This window comes from Argopecten irradians, chromosome 6 (assembly GCF_041381155.1).
Source record: "Argopecten irradians isolate NY chromosome 6, Ai_NY, whole genome shotgun sequence".
NCBI classification, from domain to species: Eukaryota; Metazoa; Mollusca; class Bivalvia; order Pectinida; family Pectinidae; genus Argopecten; species Argopecten irradians.
In genome coordinates, this window is record NC_091139.1 from 10,183,920 (window position 1) to 10,191,466 (window position 7,547).

The window sequence follows — 7,547 nt, forward strand, 5'->3', positions numbered from 1 at the left end:
ACATTTGATGGACAAAACAACTTTTACCAGTCATTTCGAATTGCACATACGCTTGTGTAAACATATATGTATTTTAAAAGGATTTTATGTTTTTTAGCAGAAGAATCGTGGACATCCCCCCTCCCAACACTACTCATAGGGAAAAAACCCTCATTATTATTATTACATAAATTACATATTTCCTGATCTATGATTCAGACAGTTTCAAACTACAATTACATTTTTTAACAGCCATGGTCATGTAAGGATGTGCCAGGTTTATTGGTGGAGGAAAGGCGGAGTTTCCGGAGAAAAAACACCGCCAGCAGTCAATACCTGGCAACTGCCCCTGTAAATTCGAACAAGCTACCCAGAGGTGTAGGGATTGTGGTTATATGTCGAGACAATCAGCCATCCCGGCCCCAATTACAACTAGAACGTGGTTAGAACCGTAATAATCCTCTCTTTTAGTGAACAACTGGAAACATAGAATTTTTCATAAATTTTCGGCTCGTGCCAGAACGAAACGTACCACTGTGTTCGAATTATTATCCTTGGTTTTTTTGTCCTGAAGACACGATGGTATAGCACAGCTCATTACCACAAAACTAAATCCTTTCGGTATTACGACTGTTACTTTGGTTTTCATCAAACTGCTGCAGGTTGGCGTAGGTTTTCATCACTCCAGGAAAATAAATGTACACATCTATTTCGACGATTCCCTCATACTCCAACAAGTCTAGGAATCGTGAGCGAGAGATGACAAATGACATGTTGGGGGCTTCTTACCTCGACGGCCATTGCCAGTCGGGGGAGTGGTCTGGGGATCAGGTCTCCGAGCACATCAACGTGCTGGAGATAAGGCTGTTCGGTTGGCGCTGCAGGCTTTTCGGAAGATTCTACATTCCAAGGTGGTTTGTGTGACTACAGACAACTCTACAGTTGTCGCGTATCTGGAAGGAAAGGGTGGGGGGCAAAGTCCCACGTCCTTTGTGCCCTCGCTATTCGTGTTCTTCTTATCTGTCAGGAAATGCGGTTGACTCTCTTAGTCAAGCATCTTCCAGACAGGTTGAATGTTCTGGCGGATAGTCTTTCCAGGCGCCGCAAGCCGGTTGTGACAGAAAGGCAGCTAAATCTCCCGATCTTTGAGGGCATTTGCTAGATGTGGAACATACCTCATATAGACCTTTTCGCACTTTGCCACTAATTGTCCCTTTTTGTCTCTCCGGTGCCAGACCAAATGACTTGGGCTGTGGACGCTCTATCTCTAGATTGGGAGGGGATACATGCTTATGCATTCCCTCCATTCAACCTGGTGGGCAGGGTTCTAATAGAAGTTTCGGGAGCATCATTTCCCCCTCCTTCTGATAGCGCCCCTGTGACCGAGACAATCCTGGTTTCCGGAGCTCTTGTCGTTTCTCTTGGTGGATATTCCTCTGGTTTTCCCACTCAGAACCAATCTCCTGCGCCAGCCTCGGTCCCGGAAGATCCATTCAAGAGCGTGGAAGCTATCTCAGGAGGCCTCGCTCAGTCAGGCTTTTCTTAAGACTTGTCAGCTTGCATCGCCCGATCAATAAGTCTTCCTCACCTGGCGTCTAACATTCATGGAAGATCTTCTGTGATTGGTGTATCGACAGGAAGATTGATCAGGTCAAATCCCCTGCCCAGCTGATTGCGGATTCCCTTCTCTATTTGTTTAGGGAACGCAAACTTGCCTCTACTACTAATGCAGGCTATCACATGGCTATTTCCAGTGTACTGTATTCTCATGGTAGACCAGAGTTAGGGTCTTCCAACTCTTTGTCTACCTTGATTAGGTGGTTCAGTCTGGACAGGCCTAGGGTACAGCAGTTAGCTCGACAGTGGAATCTAGCACTTGTGTTACTGAAAGGGGCTCCTTAAGAGCCTTTGGTGTCGGTCTCCATTAAGGTTTTTACTTTTGACTTCCTGCTTGCTTTTGCCTCAGGCCGTAGACGGAGTGATATCCATCTATTCACTTTTCGTGCTTCGTTGGGCCAGATATAGCTCTGTTACCCTACTCACTGATCTTGCATTTTACAAGGTGTTTTGTCCAAAAATTGTTTTATTTTTGATGTAAATTATGACATTTATTGATTTTTTAGGGGAAAAAAGCTGAAAATTTCATTGTTTTCCCGTCATTTTACAAAAATGAGAAGACGTAACGTTATTATTATGATTTAATCGTATTCAGCATGATTCAATTATATTTAAAAATGTGTTTATTTGCCTCTGTGTGTTGTCTGATTCTCTATCTATGCGCGTATATACGAATGTGTCATTTTGGCCATTTTTTGATAATTTTTCAAGAGGGGTGCTGTCTCTCTCTTTTTGCGACCTCATTGATGCGATCTATGTTTTTTATAGTACACGTATGTTTACACAAGGGTCGGTTCAATTCGAAATGACTGTTACAAGGTGATTTGTCCATCATTTTTTTACTTGTGATAACAATTATGACATTTATCGATTTCTTAAGGAAAAAAGCTGAAAATTTCATTGTTTTCCCGTCATTTCACAAAAATGAGAAGACGTAACGTCATTATTATGATTTAATCGTATTCAGCATGTTTCAATCATATCAAGAAATGCGTTAATTTTCCTCTGAATTTTGTCTGGTTTTCTATCTATGCACGTATATGCGAATGTGTCATTTTGGCCAGTTTTTGATCAATTTGTATGGGGGGGGGTCCCTCTCTTTTTCCGACCTCATTGATGCGATCTGTCTTTTTATAGTACACATATGTTTACACAAGGGTTGTTTCAATTCGAAATGACTGTTACAAGGTGATTTGTCCATCAATTTTTTTACTTGTGATAAAAATTATGACATTTATCGATTTTTTAGGGAAAAAAAGCTGAAAATTTCATTGTTTTCCCGTCATTTCACAAAAATCAGAAGACGTAACGTCATTATTATGATTTAATCGTATTCAGCATGTTTCAATCATATCAAAAATGTGTTTATTTGCCTCTGAATGTTGTCTGTTTCTCTATCTATGCGCATATATGCGAATGTGTCATTTTGGCCATTTTTGATACCTGAAATCCAAGATGGCCGCCATATTGACCCCCCATGGGACATTAGTTGTCAATGGCAACAAGCATAAAATGAAACTAGACATCATACAGGTCCTAAAAAACCATGTTTCGAAAAAATGCCAGAGGGGTACATGGGAACCTACTTCTCCTCCCCCACTATAAAACCTATTCCAAATTCAATGAGGGTAACTTTGTTCTATGGGTTTAATAACGTAGAAGTTTTAAGCCAATAATAAGAGACATTACAAAAAGCTTTTTGTAGCTTTATAAAGCTTTATTTTTTTCTCAATTTCAACAAATTTTATGTCAAAAAAAATATTTGAAAAAGGAATGAACAACAGGCATAACCTATATGAAATATCTCCCTTTATTAAACCAATGAAAATGCTCGGTATAGGCAAGATAGACTTTTAAAGGATTTAAATTTTTTTTTTATTTTTGAATTCATTAATTCATAGACTTACATTCACACTCAGCACTTTCATATTTAACAAGTATGTAATTGTATTCATCAATGCACTTGCATTCATACAGAACTTTCTTACTTGACATGGTTACATATTTAATCTAATTGTAAATATTTTCAATCAACACACTAATAGTTTGCACATATACATTACATGAATGACAATTTTATAAACGTACATAGATATAAACAGTAGCTATTGTAAAAAGAGAGAGAAAAGTATTTGGTTTTTGTTTAATTACAGTTCATCAGTTTTGTACATTAAATGTCTATCAGTCCAATGTATTGATAAAAGAAAAGAAAAAAAAAAACAAAAAAAACCCAACAACATGAATTTATGAAAGATAGAAAAGAAGAGGAAAAAACAAGGTGAACAAGATTGTATTTTAGAAAAATATGGGTAGGATGGCATAACATAAAGTAGACATATAAATACTAAAACATTTTTTGACACCAGTAAATAAACAAAAGCTGTCACCTACCTGCGTATGTACACTTGGAACGAATTGCTAACAGTATAAAACATATACTTCTGATCGCTGTTTCCTTGCACATTCTGAATTTAGGACTCAGCTGTGATTTTTACATAAGTTCGATTAAATATCTTTCTTTTTCCGTAGGTTAAAGAGTACGTCCAAACTACACAGTTAGATTAAATTCCATTTTAGCAATGTTTTAAACAGATTAAAAATGTTTAGTTTCAGTACAAATTACTAGCAGAATTTTTACGAAATGTCGGGATGTTTCTATACAGGGAAAGCGCTGCACTAGAATATACCAAACATGGAGCCGACTGCATGCAAGAATAAGTCGCCAAGGTGTATACGTGTTATGTTATCCTACGATGCTGATACTGATAAATATTTAATTTAAAATTAGATAACTATCGAGTTAATAAAACCTAGCTCATATAGTTTTGGCGGATCGATTCCTTCCTACATATATTTATGTAAAAATCACATTTTTGAACATTTTTCACATCGTGTTTTTATAGAAGAATTACACGGATTAATGCCAATTAAGTCCTTGAACAAAATGTTAATAATAGTAATTAGTTACAAATGGTTTTAATTTTCAAACTTTATACTTAATCAATATTGTGTTACCAGTTGATGAATTTTATTGTCCTGAGTATATTTAAGTTATAAGAACTATGTATGGTTTGTGCTTTTTTCCCCATCAAAATTGTCGAGTTTTCAAACCTGATAGACAATGATTTGAATTCAATATGGTGGAGGTGATTTCGTGCACGCCGTCCCCGATACCGTACCCGATCCCCGTACCAGAAATTATGTTTATTACAGATTACTCGACAATAAAACAAGCTACATGTACGATAATAATTTTGGTACGGTTAGATTTGGAATTCAATTTTACTTCATTGTATCTTAAATGTATGTTTATGTAACGTGATCGAGTAAATTACTTAACGCTTCTCTGTTATTGCTTACTTAAAACCCTAAATCACTTACACGCACGGTGTTGTGCGTGCTTGTAGGTGATTTAGGGTTTGAACCGTATACAATACTGAAAGAAAGTTTCGTCTCAAGCTATATTAGTTTTTCTGTATTAAATTGCTATCCATTCAATAGAGCATCGTAACGCAACAGCGCCAGCAATGTTAATAATTATATATTGTTTTTAGAAACTAGTCTGCTTTTGTTTTTAAAGATGCAAACAACGGAATTTACGTTGAAAATATCATGCAATTTTCATGTATGGAGAATTGATTAGCAGTCGCGCTTTTTTTCGAATTATATAATGAGATGAATATTTGATCACATACCATAAACAACATAGAGGAAATTTAACCAGACTGATACGAACAGGACATGGGCATCACACGAATAGCTGTAAATCTGACACCTGCAAAGTCCGGGAGTAATAACAATAGTATGTGAATTTATAATGAAAATATTATATTATAGTTATTTCAAAACGTCGAAATATCATTCAATTTTAATTAAACGTCCAGGTATGATTATCTCTCATACGTGAATATGAAGGATAGGGATATTCTATCATCGGGGTCAAAATGTTCACTTAAAAAACCCTCGGCAAGTTTCTGTGTTTTTCAAAATTGTGTGACCCACGCGTAGAATATCCCTTTATTTAGTCTTATGTATATGTTTGATAAACGTACTTACCATCTATTGAATGGTATGCGGTAACGATGGTCAATATCAAGTAAGAATAGTGAAGCATGATATCCGCAGACTTTGCTTCTTGTATATGAGCCGGGAAGAGACAGCACGTCAGGTGTACCGACTCCACCGCTTTGTTAAATTTGTCTTGAATTGCGTCATTATATATCAGGGTAGTTTGTAACTTGATTTAGTTTTTTGCTTGCTCGTGCAGCTGTAAACCACATGGCATGGATCACGTAACACAACACCACATACCCCAAAAAGTCATGGTATTTACACTTAGTGTTTATTGTTACCTCGCGTTGTTCTTACATAAATAGCTCGGGACATCTTAACCACTTGAACCATGTAGGATAAGAGTACAAGACATGTTTTACTAATATATCATCAATCTATTTAAATCTACAAATATCATTTTTTGTTGATATCACAGCTAGAAGTTAGAGCCCGCATAGTAAAACCAATGTGCCTGGGTTAGATACACATCCCCATTCAGTCGTAAAAAGGAATGTTTTTTTTTAAATAAAAACAAATTAATTGGTGTGCATTTACAATGACAATGAATCGGTTATACCAACCATTCCCCATCCATTAAATGGATATTCTGTCAGATTTATTTCTCCATCACTACATCACTAGTGATGTCTGTAGTACTAAGTTTAAAGGTTGCCAGGTACTGATCGCTGGTTGGTGGTTTTTCTCTGGGTACTCTCGCTTTCCTCCACCATCACACCTGGCACATCCTTACATGATCATGTTAATACGACGTTAAACTAATAAACCCTGAAACCTAAACTATAGTACTAAGTAATGCTTCGCTGAAACAGATACAAACTATTTTGGCTAATATGTAAATTAACCGGTTTGTATGCATTCCATTCGCTTCATTAGAATCGATCAGATTTAATTTCAATCTCAAACAATTTTATTGAAAATGGCTAAAAGATTATACATCATATGCTACCTATTTACATATATGTCTTCTCCCTAAAAATACCATGCTGTCAACCTGTCAAGCTTATGGAGAAACGACTTAACTTTGAATGTTTTCCTGATTAAAGTAGTAAGCTAAAATTTAATCTACAGCAGTTTACCTTAAGCTTAGTTAAGATGGGTGGAACTCTATACTGAATCACTCAGTGACAGTTAGCTTGTCGTTAGCGTGTCTCGTTACTGGTATATATTTTTTTCAACTTTGGGATAACCTTAAAGTGAATAGTCGGGCAAAGAAAACCAGTCTAAATGCGTTCATTGGCCTTCCAAAAGTTCTCACATATTAATACGACGGTCAAGTTCTGCTTAGTTTCCCAGTTCTGACCATTAAAGTAAAGAAAAGTTAAAATTGAAAGCAAGGCTGCGTGGAAATGTAACCACGGACATAGTGAGCCGGGAGGACGTTTTAGAATTTCCATACTTTAAATTAATTTCTTCGTACGCAGACAGATTTTGACGAGAGATTTTATTTTTCCATTTCATAAGAAATTATACTGGATACATTCACACCATTTTCACCGACTTTAGCCATCCTTGCCCGACTGTTCACTTTAAATTATTTCATCATAATTATTTTTCTGCATTATTTATCACAAAATATATAACTTACAATATTCTCTTTCATTCATTTAATGTTATTAAAGTTCATTCATGTCAGACACGTAATCTCAATATTGAGGAAATAAAGAATCTGCCTGTCTGTGTGTGTATATTGATCTGTTACAAAATAAATAAGTAAATACAAACAAACATGTAAAAACAAAACAACTGAGTTATGATACCTTAAATATAAAACAATATATGATGTGTTAATAAATAATAAGGCTACAATGATCTCAGAATTATCAGGAGATGGACTGATAAATAGCAAGTAAACTTTGATTCTAGAACAAAAATGGAAG